Genomic DNA, 23,108 nt, shown 5'->3' with positions numbered 1-23,108 from the left:
ATCACACTACAGCATTACGCAGTTATAGCACGCGCCACAGAGATTAGTGGGATATTTTTATTTACCCGAAAGGTGTATTACACAGTTGATGTCAGCAGACATGCCAAAGTAGGGCAATGGAGGCTGTAGTGCTTGTGAATGGCCTCAAAAACATTGCTCCCTACTCTGACAAAGAAACACACACACACATTCACACTTACAATGTCCGGGGATAGAACTCTTTCCTAACTAGTTTATTACAGTACAGCACTACACAGTTATAGCATGCGCCACTGTGATTATTGGTGTACTTCTTCCCCAAAGGTGTATATCCCATTGGATGACATCAGCAGCATTGCCAAACTTGAGTATCTGAATTGTAAGGTGTGTGAGTACCCTAAACAGCATTGCTTTCTACACAGTCAGACACGCACACACTCACACTCACAGTTGCCAGATCTGGGATTAGAACTCCTATCTAAGTACTTTATATCACACTACAGCAGTATGCAGTTACAGGACACACTACAGAGATTACTGGGCTACTACTCTCCCAAAGGTGTATTTCACATTGGGTGACCTCAGCAGGCTTGTCATACTAGGGCTATGGGGAGCGCGGTGTGTGCATGGGCCATAACCCATTCATCTAGGGGTTGACACTTCACATGCAGGCACACATGGGGTCATATGTCACAGGTACATGTATACAGCTGCTAGATGACTACTTCCTTGTACAGTCATGTTGCACAGCTGGCACGTGCACCACATAGTCTGTAATGCTGACAGATACTGGTGACTAGTATCTGCAGTGAGTGACATCTTCCCCTCATGTGTTTGGGGCCTTCTGGCTGTTTGCTGGGTAGGACAGGCCTGGTTGGCTCCTTGTCACAGTCACCCTCTTCCACACATCTATGTACATCTACCTTTGGCTTATTATAGTGTGTTGTCCTGACATATATGTCTGTATTCCTATCCACTGTGTGCAAGGCATGTGTGGTGCATACTGATGAGTGTCCGCACTAACAATTGCAACTGCCAGATATGTCTAGTCCACTGGTGTTTGCAGACATGGCCTTCATGTGTTTAAGTGTGTGAGCATGGCCAGTATAACCTTTCAGTATGTTGTTGACTGACATTGCCTTCATTTCTCTAAGTGTGTGAGCATGCCCAGTACGACTGTCTGTATTGAATGTGTGGATTGTGTCCAGGTAGTTTGTGCTGCAGTGCTGACCTTTGTGGTGTACACCGACAGGTAGCATGCTGTCTCTGCAGGGTATCCATCCATCATTTGGCTTTGACTGTTACAAAATTTCTGCATAGTGTGCGGGGCACACCTGACTGTTTCTACATTTCTACACAGGAGAGGTGGGGGCTCACCTGACTGTTATTACATTACTATGTAGGAATGGGGGGGCACACCTGACTATTTCTACACAGAGTTGGAGGGGCACACCTGACTGTTATTACATTACTATGTAGGATGTGGGGGGCACACGTGACACTTGTACACATTTGCTATGACTGTACTGGTATGTTAGGTACTCCATTTTATTCTGTATTGCTAACTATCATGCTGACTAGAGGCATATCAGTGTACTACAGATTGTGGCTTTGGTTGCCCTACATATTATTGTCTGACATCCTACCCTTCAGAACTAACATCCCACTGCCTGCCCTGCTGTGGTCTGTCTGTGTAGGCCTGGGGGGGGTTAACCACAGGCATCATTCTGGGGCCATGGCATAGGCTCTGTTTGGGTTTGTCTACACCTGTCCTGCTGGCTGAGACTGTTGTTGGGTATGTGAACCTTCCTGACTGGCTTGTCTGGCCCATTTCCTGCAGTGGGATTTGTCACCCTGTGTAGTACTGGCTACTATGGTGACTCCAATGTGTTACAGATGTCATGATGCCACTATGGATGTCTACTGTCTGCTGACATAATGTTCGGCCACCCAATTCCCTTGCATGCTCACATCCATACCATAGCTACAGGTAACAACACATTCTACTCCATTTGGCAATTGGTAGGTTGATTGACTTACCTTGAGGGTGTGCCAGACTTGCAGATGGTGCTGGAGGGCTGCCTATGTCAGATGCACATAGTACATTCCCTATGCATTTATATTATGCTGTCAAAAACTCAAACTGTTGACAGCGTAATAATCGACACGAAAATGTCAAAACCCACGAACAACAAACACACACACAAAAAAAAACCACCCAAACACAACACAAATTGCTCTATGCAGGGGGGAAAGCCCCCCTGCACTCCCCACACCCCCCACTACTTAAATATACCATCTCTGAGATCGCAATACATTGCAGTAAATGGAAATCTCCCCTTACGGAGAATTCCATTTACATTTGCGATGACTTTCGCTTTCAACATTTCGGTGCCGACAATATCAGCATCGATACTGTCGGCTTTTGACAGGGTGAACTAGACCCCTCCCTATACATGGTTGAGCGCAGGTAGTGTCATGTTTGGCGTCCCTTTTACTGTATGTGTGAGTCAGAGAGAGGTGTAATTTCCTGGGTCCCTACTGTGTCAGTGCATGTGCTATGCCTCTTTGCCAAGGCTAGGGTATACTCGACATGCCTCCTTCTGCCTACTGGGGCAGGCTCAGGTTGTTCCTCCTCTGAGTCACTCTGTGCCTGTTCAGGCCTTGGTATTGGTGAGGGGCTGTGTGGCCCTGCCCCATGCTGTTCCTGCTGCAGCTGTTTCTGCAGGATCATAGTGTGTAGCATAGCACATACCATAACATTTTGGGTACATGTAGTTGGTGAATACTGCAAGGCTCCACCGGATGTGTCCAGACACCGGAACTGTGAACTGAGTATCCCAAACACATGCTCTATTATATGTCTGGCCTGTGCGTGTGCCTCGTTATGGCATTGTTGTTCAGGTGTGTGTGCATTTCTGATGGGTGTCATCAGCCATGGCTCCAGTGTGTACCAAGCATCCCCCACTAGATGACTGTAGGGGATGTCCACATTGGCAAATCTCTTTTACAGCTGTGTCACATGCCATATGTGTGAATTGTCATAGCTTCCAGGGCAGCCAGCACACACATTCATTATAATGCCCTGGGCATCACATATGACCTGGTAGTTGATGGAGGAGATGCCCCTGCGGTTGATGTAGGCCCTACCCTGCTCAACGGGTGGTGCTTTGTTGCATATGTGCGTGCAGTCTATAGTGCCCACAACCTCAGAGTATTCTGCTATTTGGTGGAAGAGATGCATATTGCTGGTCAACACCTCACGTGTGTTGAGGAAATATGCGTGCTCACTGGCATGTGCTGACATGGCATCTAGGAACTGGTGGAATACTCTGGATGCTGATGCCTGTGAGATCCCCATGATATCCTCAGTTGTGCTTTGGGAGGTACCCGTGGCTAGTATACCTAGGCCTACACATACCTTGGTATCCACTGGGATGGGTTCACCTTGATCAGAATGATATGTCAGGTGTGGCCGGCACAGCTCAATAATTTGCTGTAGGAGGTCTCTGTCCACCCTATAGCACTCCATCATCTCCAGCTCATGTAGCCCTTGGTAGGTTACCCTAGGTCTGTACACTCTTTTCCGTCTCCTCACTGTGGATTGTTCAGCAGCATTCACATCCTCACCACCCACAACCTCTTGCACATGTTGTTCTATGTTGGCTGCTGCAGCCCTTCTCATTTTGTAGGCTGGTGTAGAGTGTGGGAAAGATCAGAGGGGAAGGTATTTCCTTAGTTTATAGTAGTGTTCTGGGCTGTGCTGGTCTGCTGCCTGTCTAATTGGCTGATTCTGATACATTTCACCTACCAGCTAAGGTAGTTCTCCTTGATTACCTTCCTACTGCTGTTTTCCCTTCCCATTGCCTTCCTGTTTAAGACCAGGGGTGCACTGCACAAACAGAGTGCTCAAATGTGCACAGAGCTGCTACTTCTTGGTGTACTTTTCTTTTTTCTTTAGAACCCAGTGTGTGGCGCGCACACCCGCTTATGCTTTGTGAAGAGTGCTAGGCAGGTTTAGACATATCCCCTAGCTTAGCTATGCTAAGCTGGGAGCAATCCCAAGCCACAGGGCTCCAATCCGCTTACAGTATGCTTGATACACCCCCCCATGATGTCACCTATATCTTAGTCTTGCACCCAGCTATTCATACTCAAACACTGTTGGGACCTGCCTCACATGTTGGGGAAAACTGGGATTCACTATCCTTCCCCTCATTTGCATAGGATTGCCTGCTAATGCACAGTTACATGTCTCACACTGAGCCTCCCCTGTTGGCAACCACTACTCACTGGCCAGGTTTTCTTCTGCCTGCCATTGACTTGCATGGCAGAATACTGATTTTAGTTAGAATGCTTATTTTAGGTTTATTTTATTCTTTTCCCCCTGATCCCGTTTGTGCGCCACTGCCCTATGCTTAAATAGCTGAGATCGGCAAAAACAAATTAAAAGTTGTTTTTTTAATTTTTTTTATTGTTTGCAATGCCAATGGCCTTATACTTGGTGATTGGCATGCTTCCTCAATAATATGCAGCCTTTATTTGGAGCTGTCATAGCTCCATTTCAGATTTTGCAGAAATGTATTCGGTTACTAACCGAGTACATTTCTGCAGATAGCACTTGTCTTGCACGGACTATTGCAAGCTTCCTGGATTGTGAAATCACCTCATCTGCATGAATTTCTCCTGCAAATGAGGTGATTTACATACCAGGGCTTAGTCCATGCATGATTAGTACAGGAGCTCTCATGCACACCCCTGCAGGCTGTTCCTGGATCGCACGGTTGACATATTACCTGCTAGGGCTTCTGTACTAATCATGCACACCAAGCAGGGCATCGTGAATCTGGAGGATGGTTTTATGTTCCAATTCTGAACCATGTTAAAACTGTTAGGTATTTGATGTTTTGAAAATGTAACTGTTGAACTGCATTTGCCATCAGGATATCGGTATCATAAATTTGCTAGGTTTACTTTTGATTTTTAAAAACTTTGAAAGCATACATTTAATTCACTTCTGCATTTTGATAATAAACCAACAGTCATTTGTGTACATATATTATCCAAATTTTGCTTTTTCCAATTAATATAATGTCATCTGCATATGTTAACAGAGCTGGAATTATAAACCCTTCAGGGGTAACATACCCCAGCTCCTTCATTTTGTAATTTATTTCACAAACTATCACACACATAAGTAAGGGAGAAACTAGTAACCACACAGTGTAAACAATTCACAATATTAAATAAGAAAAATCCTGTACCAAAAGTCACAAAAAAACTTTAATTCACAGTTTAAGTGCTTTTGTTCCAATATAACAGAAACTTCATCAGAAAATTCCTGGTTTAAAAACACATAAAAGCACCAAAAGTATAACAAGTTACAAAAAAAATTAAAGGAATAGTCCACATAAAAATATATGCTAGAAATCCAACTACAAAGTGCCGATTTTAAAAGTGCAGTCAGAATCAGTGACAACAAACCATCGTTAAAAACCATTGAAAATATATTTAGTTGAATCAGATTAAATTTTATCTGCCTTGATCTTAAGTATAAGTTTGATGGTGATAATGTCATCGATGCCTGGGGGAGTACATGTAATATTTATTTATTTGTTTATTTATTTATTTATTTTTACATTTGTTAACCGGGTTAGTCTGTCTGGGTTATTAGAAGCCCTTTTTCAGCAGAGACCCGAGGAGAAAAGCTCCCAAAAAAAGTTTAAGTAAACAAATTGTAAGAACAAAGATAAACACAGATCACATTTTAAGTATACATATTTCTGAAGTAATTACATAACATTGGTTTTTTGCAGCTTGAGAATATACTGACCAATGTTTAGATTAATAGAATTCATTACTTAGTTATGTCATCATTGATCTGCTTTTGATCATATCTAAGTGTAATTATGTTCACCTATAGTGTGATTGTATAGATTAATAGCTTCAAGTATTTGAATTAGTTTGTTTATACATAGTCCATTTTTACACTACTGCACACTGCTTTGTCCCCTAGAAAACCATATCATTTAGCAATTGGATGAAATTTAAATTTATATTTATAAGTACAGCATAAAATTTATTTATTTACTTTAGATAGTATTTATTTACTTTAGATATTAGTTATTTATCGTCATTAACTCTACACTCATTGCACAGTTTGTATACATTATATCACATTACATTTTTACTTTTGCCTTGTTTTACGAAGGTTCTCAATACATCCATGTACTGTGAACCCGCGTGACGTTTTACGTCACGAGGATGGTGATCTATACTAGCAATGTGACTTTACACCAGTTAAAGCAGGAGAACATCTACAATAATCTATCTTAGATATTTCAGAAATTTCACATTCACAGGCAAAATTCATTTTCGCAAATAGCTCATGGCTTTCATGAGCTATGCGTTTAGATTTCGCAAGTTGGCTGTAATAGATTATATAAATGCAACGAGCGAATCAGTCACCTTATATTTTTCTTATCATAAATGAATTCCACTGACAACAGTGTTCTATATGCGTACACATTCAGTTAATTCTTATACTGACTATCATGAACTGGATGAATTAAATCAATGTATGTCAAAGTAGTTTTTAAGCAGCTCTTAAGTTTTAGTTTAGAATTGAGCGTTTTGATTAGGAATATTGTGTTTTGTTTGTAATTTAATTCTTTTAAACATAAGAACTAATCATTGGTTCTATTTAGCTTGGCTTGATTTGATTCATTGGATTGGTCTAATTGATGCTTAATTAGTATTTGTTTTTTATTTGTTTCTTACTGGTTAAAACTTGATATATAAGAAGCATGTGTTCAGCAATTAAATAGATCTGATGAAGCATGCATAGCGCACGCGAAAGCGCTTATCCTTCTTCTTGTTCTATGTGTTATTTGGAATAAAAGAAAAAATTTTTTACTCCTATTCTCGTGGTGTATCCTTGGAGTTTCATCTTGAATATTGGTTGCTGTTCTGCTTTGCTCTGGGATACTTTGGAATTTAGTGGTATTACTCTACAATTTTGACTGTTTTTTACTTGTACCGCTATTTTCACGCAATGGAGAAAGGAGACGTGGAATTAGACTATAATCCTACTAAACCATCTGACATGCTCAACATCGATGCCTTCCTACCACAAAGGAACAATCCGCTGCTGACTATGAACTTTTCAGATACAGTGAGTACCAAATCGACACCAAATGTATCGGAAGTCGATATGAACGAATTTTATGATTTAGTTAAAGAATTAGAGAACAATTTATATAAGTTGCAGAGACTCTCTTGGCAGAAGAAACACTTACAAGCATGTATACATTTCCAAGTCATACCGAGGGTGATGCGTGTTTTATGCATGCCTACGTATGGCCAACTTTACCCCGACCTGTTGAAGAAATGGCAGGATCTGAACTTGGAATTAGGCTTTAAGTATGTAAATCTATTATTGGAACACTTCGAACCCATTGAGTATGACTTACAAACTAGAACTGATGTACTTTATAAAAGTATAGTTGAACGCTTTAAGTCTGATGCCTGCAACAAAAAACTTAACAACTTATCAGTTCAAATTACCAACTATAGCGATAAATTAAAATATGTGAAACAACGTAAATTAATCAGAGATGTTGAGGACTTTAGAATGGGTAATATTTTTGTTTGGCCTAGAACCAATGAGCATGGCAATTCACGATTCAATTATAATGCTCATTCTCGACTCGGAGAACCGGAAACCGGAAGAACCACAGCTTTGAATTTGGCGCCTATGGCAGCGACTGCAATGAGTATGGTTGAACCGACCAATGAAAGGAGACTACAGGCTGAAGAGATACTAGATGTCAGTACACCACCCCCTAATCAGCTAGCGTTGCCTCAAGCCGACGACCCAGAGAGAACAGGTACAATCAGACGGACTAACGCTCTGTTTCACAAAGCAACAGATGCTCCTTTTCCGATCAGGAAAGACCGTTTCCCCAGAGGCAGATCGATGAGCCGAGGCCCCAGGAAATGGAAGAACTCACAGGACAGGTACGGGCCTCAGAAAAAACAACTGAACTGACTGATTTGGTGTATAATTATTCTTGCCATGTTTTATCTGCCTCTGACTTATCTCTTTTGAATCGAGGGTTGAACTTTATTCCCTCACAACCGAGCCTACAAACAGAAACGTTCATTGATTTGAGACTGTTTGCGAGGCAGGTTGCTTTAAAGATGTTCTTTGTGAATAAGAAAGTAATATACACTAATGATGAGAATGCAGTGCCTTTTCAGTTTAAGCGAAAGAGTGTTTTTTCTCCTCAATTACCACCCATGGTGGAATGTTTTGTTAAATCTTGCGAAGCAGATCTATATAAGTTTTATTCATCTAAGCATGTTAATAACACGTTTTGTAATTTACACAGGGATGAATTTAACTCACTCAAGGCACTACGGAACAACCCAGATATTGTAATAACTGCTGCAGATAAGGGAGGGGGGGTAGTAGTACTCAATAGATCAGAATATATTGAAAATATTGAGATCTCTCTCCACTCAGATAATACTTATAAAGAAATTGATTTGGTACAAGTTATGAGTACTATTAGTGATATAACTGATAATTTGTACGATCTACTTATGTGCTGCCAGATCAGCGTGGAAATGTATGAGTTTTTATATATAGAAGAACCACTAATACCGTTGCTGAAGGGTCTACCCAAAATACACAAGCATATCAGGCCCATACCCATGCGACCGATAGTCTCTGGGAGACAATGGGCAACTTATAATCTCTCAATCTTTTTAGAAAAGATGTTGAGACCAATTGTAGACAGAGTTGACACGATTCTGAAAGATACACAGCATTTATTGAGAGATATTTATGAGTTACAACAAGATAAAATCGGTATGGAAACGCAGATTTTGGTTACTCTTGATGTCTGTAATTTATTCACTTGTATACCTAATGAATACGGTATGCAAGCAATACGGGCAGTAATGGTGAATGAAAGTGGCTTCTCTACAGATAGGCAGATTTTGATTAGTCAATTGTTGGACATTGTGTTGAACAATAATGTCTTTGTATTCAACCAAAAATATTATTTGCAGACATGGGGTGTCGCCATGGGCACCCCATGTGCAAACTCTTATGCCAATTTGGTATTATACTTCTGGGAATCCAACTTTGTGTTTAATAATGCCTGGATGAAAAAGATAAGCTTCTACAGAAGATTTGTCGATGATGTGGTATTGTTTTGGACAGGGACATTAGAGGAATTAAAAGAATTTGTTATATATCTAGAAACCACCACGGAATTTTTAAAATTTACGTTTGAATATTCCACCAAGAGTATTAATTTTTTGGATGTGACTCTGTATTTCAATCGAGAAGGTGTTCTAACTTCTAAACTTTTTAGGAAGGATTGCTGGAGAAACAGCATTCTAGATCAGAGCAGCATGCACCCTAGACATACCTTTACAGGGATAGTGAAAAGTCAATTTTATAGACTAACGAAGATCTGCCAGGACCCTCTAGTACTTGATGAAGAAGCAGGCAACATGGAACGTATGTTTGTGAATAGAGGGTATAATGTGGGACTAGTGAAGAATATAAGAGAGGGCATTATTTTTATAACTGAACTAATAAATGAAAACAAAGATAAGAATAAGAATGGAAATATTATTGCTCTAAATGAGAGGACAATTAGAAAACACAACCACAAACCTAGTGGCTCTCATTATACAACATACTGTAACAACAAAGGATATGACAATGATAAGGTTGCTTATTGCATGAAATACTCCAACGATAATGCTCATATTCGAAAAATTATACATAAACATTGGAACATACTAACTGTCACAGAAGAAGTTAGAGCTTTAGTTGGCCCTAGACCTGTGTTCATCTTCAAAACATGTGATAATTTGAAGGATATATTCTCAAGGAATCTAGATAAACTTAAAGAGAAAGAGAACAATCTGGCTTTAGGCACATTCCCTTGCGGTTCCTGTAATATGTGCAAATTTATTACAACAGTACAATATTACAAACATGTTGAAGGTAGTTTTGAATTTAAGCCAAGAGACCACTATGACTGTAATAGCGTAAATTTGGTATACATGGTGAATTGTACATCATGTCAGGCCTTTTATGTTGGCTTAACTAAAAGAAGATTAAGAGATCGTATGTATAACCATATTTATGACATACGTAAAAATAAAGAATTGAATGCTTTAGCCAGACATATAAGTTTAAACTCTACACATGAATTTAGGTTTAGGGTCTTGCAGACAGTGAATAAGAACATTAGAATGGGGGACAATACTAATAATTTAGCAAAAATAGAATTGGACTGGATACTTAAGACTGGGGCGCATAGGGAACCTGGTATCAATAATTATATTTCCCTGAAACCAATTTTAGAGTTGAGATGATGCTTACAGGCCAAGCAATATGAATTCATAATAATAATTAGTCATTCCATCGAACAAGTTTCATTCATGAAATTATAAAAACAACAAACACTTGTCTATTTACTTAATTGATAATTGATTGATATATTGGGTTTGTTTTTAAATATTATATGTTTTTAAATATCATATGTTTTAAATATTACATGTTTTGAACATATTTTTAATATACATACACACTTTCAAATACACAGCTCCTTTCATCTCATTGTCAACATTGTTTTTTTGCAGCTTGAGAATATACTGACCAATGTTTAGATTAATAGAATTCATTACTTAGTTATGTCATCATTGATCTGCTTTTGATCATATCTAAGTGTAATTATGTTCACCTATAGTGTGATTGTATAGATTAATAGCTTCAAGTATTTGAATTAGTTTGTTTATACATAGTCCATTTTTACACTACTGCACACTGCTTTGTCCCCTAGAAAACCATATCATTTAGCAATTGGATGAAATTTAAATTTATATTTATAAGTACAGCATAAAATTTATTTATTTACTTTAGATAGTATTTATTTACTTTAGATATTAGTTATTTATCGTCATTAACTCTACACTCGTTGCACAGTTTGTATACATTATATCACATTACATTTTTACTTTTGCCTTGTTTTACAAAGGTTCTCAATACATCCATGTACTGTGAACCCGCGTGACGTTTTACGTCACGAGGATGGTGATCTATACTAGCAATGTGACTTTACACCAGTTAAAGCAGGAGAACATCTACAATAATCTATCTTAGATATTTCAGAAATTTCACATTCACAGGCAAAATTCATTTTCGCAAATAGCTCATGGCTTTCATGAGCTATGCGTTTAGATTTCGCAAGTTGGCTGTAATAGATTATATAAATGCAACGAGCGAATCAGTCACCTTAAATTTTTCTTATCATAAATGAATTCCACTGACAACAGTATTCTATATGCGTACACATTCAGTTAATTCTTATACTGACTATCATGAACTGGATGAATTAAATCAATGTATGTCAAAGTAGTTTTTAAGCAGCTCTTAAGTTTTAGTTTAGAATTGAGCGTTTTGATTAGGAATATTGTGTTTTGTTTGTAATTTAATTCTTTTAAACATAAGAACTAATCATTGGTTCTATTTAGCTTGGCTTGATTTGATTCATTGGATTGGTCTAATTGATGCTTAATTAGTATTTGTTTTTTACTTGTTTCTTACTGGTTAAAACTTGATATATAAGAAGCATGTGTTCAGCAATTAAATAGATCTGATGAAGCGTGCATAGCGCACGCGAAAGCGCTTATCCTTCTTCTTGTTCTATGTGTTATTTGGAATAAAAGAAAAAAAATTTTACTCCTATTCTCGTGGTGTATCCTTGGAGTTTCATCTTGAATAATTACATAACATGCAATAAAGGAATATATAGAATGGATAGAAATACAATACAATACATATATGGAAATTTTCACGTAGTATGGCAAGAAACTAAGAAGAAATATGATAAGACTGAGGTCAATACATTACTGAACCAAGGTACTAGGCATGAAGCAAGTAAGTAAATATACAGATAAAGTTGTGTGAACTTTGGAAGTTAATAAATAAATTAAAGAACAGTAATAAGGGATTATGGGAATTGAGTGTAACATGAGCTAACTAGTATGGAATATGACAGAAAAAATGTGTAGGTAGTAGTAAGAGAGAGAGCTAGAAGTAATACAGTTAAGTTAGGTTATCCCTGAATGCTTCTTGGGTATTAGTTTAGAGCATGAACATATCCAATTTGATAGGAAAAAAGATTTAAGCTGTTTCTTGAAGACATTTTTGTCTTTAAGTAGTCTAAGGGCTAAAGGGAGTGTGTTCCAATTTTTTTGCAACTGAGTGACAATAGAGTATTTTCTCAAAGGTTTTGTTTGACTTATGAACTTCAAGAAAGTATTGATTAGTACTTCTTAGTGGGCGTTGAGGAGTATAAAGTGTCAGAGAATTTGCAAGGGATGGGCAGGATTTAGGATTGTTTAATATATTATGGGCTATAAGGAGTTGGGATTGAGGCAGTAAGTTGGAAAATTCAGGCCAGTGTAAAGCCTTTAATGAGAGGCAGTGATGGGATTTGTAAGGCTGATTTGCAGCAAATCTGGCTACTTTGTTATATGTGGTTTCTAGTTTGGATATTAGGTTAATCTGTAGATGGGTAAGAATAGGTGAAGCATAGAGTAGGGAAGGTAGAAGCAGGGATTGGGCAAGGGATAGCCTGGATGCACAGGGAAGAAAGTTTTTGTGATGGTAAAGCATACCTAGTTTGGGTCGATATCAGAACATCGAAGTATTAAAACTTTGAATGTTCTGACATTGAACACTATTCAGCGAATGCTAAGAATAGCGAAGCTGCAGAACAGCAAATTCTTTCCTCGGGAAAGAATTTGGTTGGCCGTTTCTGTGGCTTCGCTATTCTTAGTGCTGTGGTGGAAAGTTATGGGTTAGGTTCAGGTAAGTTTACGATTGTTTGTATGTTAGGGTTTAGGGTGGGTTAAGTGAGTTAGGGTTAGGGTGCGGGTTAGGCATGTGTGTGATAGTGACAGACTTTAGGATTGGGGCAGTTTAAGTGAGTTAGGATTAGGGCGCAGGTTAGGTGAGTGTGCGATAGTGATGGACCTTAGGGTTAGGGTTTGGGTTAAGGTAAGTGGGTAGATAGCAGTGTATGTTTAGTTTAGTGTAGGGTTAGATGTAGGAATTTAAGTGTATGTGTGTGGTTGCTGTTTGTTTGATGTGCTTGTGTTGTGTGTATGTGTTTCGAGCAGCAAATTTTTTCCATGGGAAAAAATTCACTGTTCTGAATGTTCGATATTTTCATGTTTAGATGTTTTGGGGCAGATGAAATAGCATTCGCTATTTTCATCGTTCGATAACGTGATATAAATGCCCTAGTTTTTGGTGTTTTTTTTTTTTTTTTTATTGAGCTACGAATGTGATGGTTTAATTTAAGTTCATTATCAATTATTGCTCCAAGGAGTTTTGTTTGGGTGTCAACAGAAATTTTAGTTCCATTAAGGGATGTTACGGAAAAGTTCTGTTTTGCATGTTCCAGATTTTTAGGTAGGAAAAGTAGTAGCTTAGGTTTGCTCACACTTAGCAGGAGTTGGTTGGATTGTAGCCAGTTTTCAACTGAGTGGAGTGAGTTTTGTGTAAAGGATTGAAGGTTTTCTATGTTGTCAGCAGAGTTGATGATGTTCGAGTCATCAGCATACCGAATAAGATTGGATTTGGGGCAGGATGAGAAAAGGTCACTGGTAAATACATTGAAGAGGAGATGGCCCAATATTGATTCTTGTGGGACCCCTGTCCTAACTGCTAGAAAGGGGGAGTAGGAAGAGTTCCATCCAACAATGTGGTGTCTATTAGTGAGGTAATCACAGGACCAGTAGGTGGTGAAGCTTGAGAAGACTAGGTTGGAGAGTTTATGGTGAAGTATGGTATGAGATATGGTGTTGAATGCTTTCAACAGGTCCAGAAAGAGGGCTGATGCTATTTTGCTATTATCCCTGACATGAGCAATGTTATTAGTAAAGGATACAAGAGCGGTAGCTGTGCTATGTGTGGGGCGGAAGCCATGTTGAGTTGGTATGAGTAGGTTTTCTTGTAGCAGATGATTAAGTACTTGCTTATGGATACACTTTTCCAGTAGTTTGGAGAGAGGAGACAGTATGGCAATTGGTCTGATACTGGTTGGCTCAGTGGAGTTTCCTCCTTTATGAAGAGGTACTACAAAAAAATTCTTTCAAATTTCAGGGACTTTGCCTTCTTTTATGGCTCTATTAATCAGGATAGGTATGGGGTAAGCTAGAGATGTAGCTGCATGTTTAAGGAATAATGGAGGAAGGTTATCAGCTGAGGGTGAACCAGGTTTTAGTTTAGTTAAGAGCAACTTAATAGAAGAGGTGGGAACAGGTGATAGTGAGAATGAGAGTGAGGGTGAGAGAGGTGAATCAGGGGTGGATGAAGATGTAGATGGATTGAAAAAGGTGTGGGTGGAGAAGTTAGTTACAGTTAAGTTTTCAATGGTTTCAATGAAGAACTTATTAAAGAGGGTTGCTATTTCCAGAGGAGTCTTGTCAGAATAAGGTGTGGAAGGGGTAGGAATACCAGGTGAGAGAAGTTTATTGATAGAGTTCCAGAATTTTTTAGGATTACAGTTGGGATTGTTAAGTGAGGATTGGTAATAGTTCTTTTTATCAAGATTGATTTGTTTCTTAGCTTTGTTTCTAAGTTCCCTGTAAGAAATAATGTTGGAAGAGGTATTATTCCCTTTCCAATTTTTCCAAGCTTTATCTCTGGTCTTCATGAGTGTAAGGGTGGTTTTAGTTAGCCAGGGGGCATATCTGAATTTGATGCAAGTTTTCCTAGTGGTGGCAAGGGAGTTGAGGATGGATAGAAAGGTGTTGTTGAAGTGTAGGACTGCTTCATCAAGAGTGAGATTAGAGAGAAAGGACCAGTTTATAGTAGAGAGGAGGTGATTCAGTGAGTCAGGAGAATAGCTAGATAGATCATGGGTCACCTTATATTGTTGCGCTTTATGTAGGTGTTCAGAGTTTCTGTGAACTAGTAAAGGTAGGTGGTCACCTAATGTGTCTGGTAGAGTGGTTAGATTATGGTAATGGTGGGGGTGAGATACTAGTATCCAGTCAATAAGTGAACCAATAGAGGAAATTTATGAAGGTATGTAGGGGAAGAGATGAGCTGTATGAATTCTTACAGGTTGAGAAAGGTAGAAGGTGATTCTATATTGATCTGCAGCCAGTCAATATTGACATCTCCTAGTATGATGGTTTAATAAGGGGTAGTTTTAGATATCCAGGATAGAATGTGTTCTAAAATGGGGACATTATTTCCAGGAGGGATATAAATTAATGCAATTGCAAGTTTTTTATGGTGGCTAAGTATAACGTCAGCTAAAATTATCTCAGCTGGGAGAAAGTCAGATATGGGAAAAGAGATAGGGGAGACAGACAGGAAGTTAAAATACATGATTGCGACTCCCCCTCCTCTTTTTAAAAGTCTGTCATGCCTGAGGATATTGTAGCTAGAGGGAAGAATTTCAGAATTAGAAATACTTGGTTTTAACCAGGTTTCACACAAGGCAGGTATGTTTGGGTTATGTTGAGTGATCCAAGCATGAAATGTATTGGTTTTTAGTAGTTCATAGGTTCATAGGTAAGTACTAGGCTATCGGCTCTAGGGCCTATACAAGCCCAGCCAAAAAGGTACCCTGGTTTTTGCCACCCAAGAAAATTATTTTCCTGTACCACTGTCGAGCAGAGCCACATAAGTGATCCCCCGGGTGAATTTCCTATTTCCCATACAGTCATCAAGATTTTTCTTGAAGAGTACTAATGAGGAGCTTTGTTTGATATAGATGGGTAGTTTATTCCAGAGTATGGGAAGTCTCTGGGACAGGAATCTATCCCTCCGGCATGTTCTGTTTATTGTGGTGACAAGGTTTAGGTCCCTAGAGCATGTAGCTCAGAGGGATTGGGATTTCTTTAAGTGGAGCATGTCCAACAGCTCTGGGTTTGACATAACTTTGTATGTTAGGCAGAGATCACCTCTGAGTAGGCAATATGCGGAAGAGTGAAGCTGGAGTTTTTTGAGATGGTCTGCGTAGAGCATCTGTTTGAGGCCAGTAATCCTCTTTGTGAGGTATTTCTGTAGCCTTTCCAGTTGTTGTAGATGTCTTGTGAGGTACATACCAAAAGGGGTGTTGTACTCTATAATAGGTCTAATGAGTGATGAGTAGAGGGGAACAATGACCTCTTTTTTTCTGGATGAGAAACCTTTTGTGATGAGGTGTGCCATGTAGAAGGATTTCCTGACTACTGTGGTGATGTGATGATCAAAGGAGAGACTACTGTCCACTTGTGTCCCAAGGTCTCTTATCATACTTTCAGTGTCAAGTAGACTACCGCCTATGTGGTAGTTCATGGGTAAAGAGTTTTTACCAAAAGGGATGACTATGCACTTTTAGGCATTGAGCTTGAGGTCATGGCTTTTACACCAGGCATCTGTCTCAGTGAGGCCCTTTTGTAGGATGTCCACATCGTTAGTAGTTTCGATTATGGCTCCTAGTTTGCAGTCATCTGTGAACTTCATTAGCCAAAGACCTTCTGTGTTAGCCAGTACTTCAGAGAAGTAGATACCAAACAGAAGAGGACCCAGGACTGAACCCTGAGGTACTCCACTTGTCACTGGTCTGAAGTCGGATTTGGAGTCTGCTACTTTCACAGTGTGGGTTCTGTCAGTGAGCCAGTTGGCAACTCATCTTGGGACATAGGGATTTATACCTAGTATAGTGAGTTTATCTATAATTCCAGAGTGGGGGATGGTGTTGAAAGCCTTGGCAAGATCTAGATAGGCTGTGTGAACCACCTTACCCTTGTCTACGGCTTTGATGACTGCTTCAAAGAAGTTTATCAGGTTTAGAAGACATGATCTGCCTTTTGCAAACCCGAACTGGGTGGGGTCCAGAGTTTGGAGATTACCAATGTGTTTGTTTATAAGTTCCATGATGATACGTTCCATGGCCTTGCAGACCAGGTTCGTCAGGCTAATGGGGCGGTAGTTCCCAGGGTCCATGGTGGCTCCCCCTTGAGGAGTAGGATAACCATTGCTGTGCGCCATTCAGCGGGCACAAAGCCTGAGGTGAGGCAATGATTGAACATGGTACTTAGGTGGGGTGCCAGTTCGTTCTGTAGTTCATATAGAACACAGCCTGTGATGTTGTCTGGTCCCATGGATGTTGTGTTCTTGGCTTTGGAGAGTGTGTTTTTTTACCTGTGCAGCTGTGATTACAGTAACTTTGCATTCTTCTGGTATAGAGATGGGGCCTTTAGGGGGTGTGAGGGGGGTAAAATTAGCACTGAACCTATCTGCCAGGATGTTGGCAATATCAATTGGGTCTGTATATTTAGTGCCATTGTGCTGTAACTCAGAGCAGATCTGAGTGCTGCCATTGTGATTCTTGACATAGCTATAGAATGCTTTGTGGTTGTCTTTAGAATCAGTGGTGATTTTGTTTTCGTAACTAGCTTTGGAGGATTTTATCAGGGATCACAGCTTCTTACTGAGGCTGACCAGGGAGCTCCTCCACTCCTGGGACTTTACTCTCTTTTACAACAGTTTCATCCTTCTGTTGTACAGTTTGTTTATGGCAGGAGACCACCAGATTGGCTTCCTTTTTTTGGAGGATAGCATCTTGGTTCTGTTTGGGATAGCACGATCCATGCACTTGTGTAAGTGCTTATAAAGTGCAATTGTGTAGGATTCAGTAATCGTAACTGTATTGTCCTTCTGCATGGGTGTCGTGGAGTTCACCACTTCTGTTTTAAGAAGCATGAAGTTGGCTTTGGAGAAATTTTTTACTGTGATTTCCTTAATGGGGGGTGGGGGCAGGATGTGGATATCTAGTGTGATTAGTTTATGGTCGGATCGGACCAATGAGGCGTTGATGTCAGGTATGTAACACCAGTCACTCATGTTGGTAATGACTAGATCTAGGATATTGTTGTCCCTTGTGGGGGTGTGGATAAGTTGATCCAGGGCATTGGAGTTTATGAATTCCAGAAAGCGTTGAGTGAAGGAGTTGGAACATGAGTAGTTTTCCCAGTTAATGGCGGGGTAGTTGAAATCGCCTATTATTAGGGTGTTTGGTTGAACCCTAATGTTTTCCAGTACATCAAGAAAAGAGGAGTGGGAATCTTGGGGCATGTTGGGGGATCTGTAGCAAGCTACAATTTGGATTGCAGTTTTGCCCAGAGTTAGTTGCACTTGGATAACCTCAGATGCATTATGCTGAGCAACTAGCCTGGAGGTGTGGATTTCCTTAATGAATATGGACACACCTCCGCCTTTGGTGTTCTGGTCCAAGTTACATGGCCGAAAAGTGTGGTATGAGTTATAGCCTGGTAGTGCAGGGGTGCTCTCTGGGGCCTTGAACCAGGTCTCAGTCACTGCACAGATATTGATGTTCTCCATTTTAAGGAGTGCCTCGAGAGTTGCCAAAATAGTTGTCTCTGCTCAAGAAAAAACTCCCATTGACCTCCCCTGGCAGATTTTGTAACTTTCTTCAACAGAGAGAAAGTGTTTTTTTTAAATAATTGTGCACTGTTGGAGGCCTTTCCAATGCGTTAGTATGTGCTTTGGAAATCACACACAAGTTTTGGTAAATCCTGTTTTGAAGTGGTCCCACAGTTTTACCACTATTAAATGCAGGGCAGGAAGAACAGAGAGCAATTTAAACTACCCCAGAGTGTACAATTATAACTCCCATGAAGAGAAATTACTTTAAAAAAAACTGGGACCAGCAGGCACCACAGTGTCTCATTGCTGCATTGTTGTGGGTTGTGCCAAGTGTGTCAATATTTTTCTCCAGTATAGTTTTCAAGTTTTTACTGTTCTTGTAAACAAACCTCAGATGCTCTCCCAAAACTTCAGGCATTCCAAATGTCCAAAAACATTCTCAAATGTGTATTAATAACATTTTTGAGTGAAAAATACTGCTGTTCTATTGAATGATAAAAACATTGGCAGAGTCATTTGTCTGATTTTTAACCTTTACAAGCATACTGTTGGATTTGTCAACATGAGGTCATAGTTGAAGTGCCTAGTCCCTCTAATCCATTGAGTCATGTCATCCAACAATATGGAAGGTTGTCCACATTCAATGAAATAGTTGCAGAGTTTGCCAACTTCCCCTTGAAAAACATTATCCTAGGACACTAACTGACTAAGTCTGATAAGTTGCCCCTTACCATATTATTTTTTTTTGACAGTAGAGGTGTTGGCTACCAAAATGGAGGTAAGAATCAGAGGAAATGTCCTTTCTGTAAATGATAGACTCATACCTTTCCTCTACTGAGTTTTTATATACAGTGATGTCAAAATAATTCATGGAACAATGATCCCACTGAATTATGAACTCCGGAAAACTATTAGAGAAGTACTTAAGGTTCCTGGATGATATATTCATCTTATGGAAGGGTACCATTAAGGAACTGTCTGAATTTGTGGATTTTCTTTTTACCACCAGTTTTCTTGAATTCACATTTCAGTGGGATCACTTTTCCATCACTTATTTGGACATCACTATATATGAAAACTAAGTGGAGGAAAGGTATGAGTTTACTATTTACAGAAAGGACATTTCCTCCTATTCTTACCTCCATTTTTGAAGCCAACACCCCTACTGTTGTATGACATGACTTAATGAATTATAGGGACCAGGCACTCCAACTATGATCCTATACTGTACTCGTCCAACAGTATGCCAAAGGGGGTATTATATTCAATGACTGGCCTAATGAGGGATGAGTAAAGAGGGATAATGACATCACTAGATCTAGACACAATCCTTTTGTTTATAAGCTGTGCAATATAGAAGAACTTTCTTACAGCAATGGACACAAGTTGGTAAAAAATGAGGTCACTGTCTATATAAGTTCCCAAATCCAGAACATGTGGGTCAACTCTTAGGGGCATATTGTCAATGTGGTAATTCCCTGGGGTAGATGACTTCCCAAAGGAAACAATAATGTATTTTTTGGTATTTGGTTTCTGTCCATGACTTTGGCACTAGTTATTTATTTGGGACAAACCAACTTGCTGGATGGCTAAGTCATTTGTGGGTTCAGTGACTGCTCCTTGATTGCAGTCATTTGCAAACATAGTCAGCTAGTCCCCTTTGGTATGGAATTTTACTTCAAAAAAGTAGATGCCAAACAAGAGAGGTTCTAGCACAGAACCCTGGAGGACTCCACTGGTGACCATTCTCTTTGTGGAGGTAAATTCCCCTAGTTTGCTTTCCTGCATCCTACATGTGTGCCAGTTTTCAGTCCAGTGGGTTACATAGGGCTTTATTCCAAGTTTATTTATAACTATGCTTGAGTGGTGAATTGTGTCAAAAGTGTTGGCTAGGTCTAGGTATGCAGTATGTACTGTTTTGCCCTCATCCATTGTTTTGGTGATCTTTTCAAAAAAATCCACCAAGTTGAGTAAGCACTACCTGCCCTTGAAAAATCCAAACTAGGATGGTTCCAGTGTTTGGAGTTGTCCTATGTCTTGATTGATTAGTTCCATGATAAGTCTTTCCATGGCTTTGCAAATAAGGTTGGTCGGACCTATTGATCTGTAATTGCCTGTGACTGTAGAAGGTCTTCCCTAATGCAAGGGCATGACTGTAGCTTTCCATTCACTTGGTACAAAACATGTATGGAGGCTGAGATTGAACAGTGCTGTTAGGGGTGTGGCTAAATCATGTCTCGTGCTATTTAAGAGACACATAATGGGATATGGTCAGGACTCATCAATGCAGCAGTTTTAGCTTTTGAGAGCACTTTTAGCCTTATTCCTGTGTGATAGCTGGAAGCAAAACATAGCTAGAAAGTGTTTCTACAGGATACATTGATAATTACAGAGGATGTTGCTTAATCTACAGACGTATAAACTGGAAGTAAATCACAAACCAGGCAATGAAGTACATAGAGTAGATATTTTAAGCAGATCAAATTTACCAGAATGAAATGAAGAGTTACTACAAAAAGAGTTAGAAATTTCTTTGGTAATTTCATAGTCAGCTATGATAAAAGAAACATTTTTAGATTTGCACTGCCCCTGAACTGAAATTACAGTTAATAAATGAAGATGACCTGAGAAAAAAAATCACACATTAAAAATAATTATAGGTTCATAGGTTCATAGGCAGGTACTAGGCTATCTGCCCGAGGGCATTTATAAGCCTAGCCAGAGTGTGTCGGCTTTCGCCACCCCATTGATTAATTAACTGAGCCTCTGTCAAGCAGAGCCAAGGAAGTGATCCCAGGGGTGTATTTTCTGTTACCGATCCACTCCTCAAGGTTTCTCTTGAAGAGTGTTAGTGAGGGTCTCTGCCTAATGTAGATAGGAATTTTGTTCCAAAGCATGGGGAGTCTCTGTGACAGGAATCTATCCCTCCAGCATGTTCTATTTATTGTTGTGGCGAGGTTGAGCTCACTAGAACATGTAGCTCGCAGTGACTTGGATTTTTTTTAGGTGCAGGATGTCCATCAATTCTGAGTTGGACATGGCTTTGTAAGTCAGACAGAGATCACCTCTGAGTAAGTGATATGCCACTGAGTACAGCCAGAGTTTTTTTCAGTTGGTCTGCATAGGACATATGTTTGAGGCCAGTAATCCTCTTGGTGAGGTAATTTTGTGGTCTTTCCAGCTGTTGGAAGTGTCTTGTGCAGTTCATCCCAAATGGAGCATTGTACTCCATGATGGTTCTGATGAGTGATGAGTAGAGGGGCACTATAACCTCTTTATTTCTAGATGTGAACCCTTCAGTAATTAGATGGGCCACATAGAAGGATTTCCTAACTACCTAGGCAATATGATTGTCAAAGGAGAGATTACTATCTACCTGGGTCCCCAGATCTCTTATATCTCTTCTGTATTAAGAACGCTGCCACCTATGTGGTAATTCGTGGGTGTTTTGTTTTTCCCAAATGGGATGACTATGCATTTTTTGGCATTTAACTTGAGGCCATGACTTTGACACCAGGTGTCCATCTCAGTAAGCCTTTTTGGAGAATGTCCGCGTCAGCCAGAGAGTCAATTATGGCTCCCAGTTTGCAGTCATCGGCGAACTTGGTTAGTCATAGTCCACCTGTGTTCACCTGTACTTCTGAGAAGTATATGCCGAACAGTAGGGGTCCCAGGACCGAGCCTTGTGGGATGCCACTTGTGACTGGTTTAGAGTTGGACCTGGAGCCTGCTATTCTTACTGCATGAGTTCTGTCTGTAAGCCAGTTGGCAACCCATCTTGTGATGTAGGGGCTTATGTTCAGGCTGGTGAGTTTTTCTATAATACCTGAGTGAGGAATGGTGTCGAACACCTTGGTGAGGTCAAGGTAGGCTGTGTGAAACATCTTTCCCTCATCTATGGCCTTGGCGACTGTCTCAAAGAAGTCAACCAGGTTTAGTAGTCAAGATCTGCCCTTAACACAGCCAAACTGGGTCGGGTCAAGTGTTTGTAGGTTCCCAATGCCTCTGTTAATGAGTTCCATGATGATGCACTCCATAGCCTTGCAGACCAGGCTAGTCAGGCTTATGGGTGATAGTTATCAGGGTCAGTTGTGGCTCCTTCTTTGTGGAGCGGAATAACCATTGCTGTGAGCCATTCTATGAGCAAGTAGCCTGTGGGAGGCTGAGGTTGAACAACGTGTTTAGGTGGGGGGGGGGGTTAGTTTGTTCTGTAGTTCATGCAAGACGCATCCTGGGACACCATCTGGATCCATTGACACTGTGTTTTTGGATTTTAAAAGGGCTGTTTTCACCTGTGCGTCTGTGATTTCTGGGACACTACACTTTTCCGTTATTGTCGTTGGCCCTTTTGGTGGTGAGAGGGGGTGAAGTTTGCACTGAATCTATCTGCCAGGATGTTGGCAATATCAGTAGGTTCAGTATATTTTGTGGTATTTTGCACTAGCTCAGAGCATATCTGTGAGTTGCCACTTAGATTCTTGACATAACTAAAGAAGGCTTTGGGGTTATCTTTCGAATCCTTGGCCTTATTAGACCAATTAGGTTTATTAGGCTAATTAGGCTTATTGGGCCTAATTAGGCCTTTCTTTTCCTTTAGAGAAGTATTAAGTTAAGTCAAATGCTGAATGTTCAAGGTTGAAGA

Source organism: Protopterus annectens, chromosome 2.part1, assembly GCF_019279795.1.
Source record: "Protopterus annectens isolate FY-2018-M chromosome 2.part1, PAN1.0, whole genome shotgun sequence".
In the NCBI taxonomy this organism is placed as follows: domain Eukaryota; kingdom Metazoa; phylum Chordata; order Ceratodontiformes; family Protopteridae; genus Protopterus; species Protopterus annectens.
Note: the sequence above shows the minus strand (reverse complement) of the source record.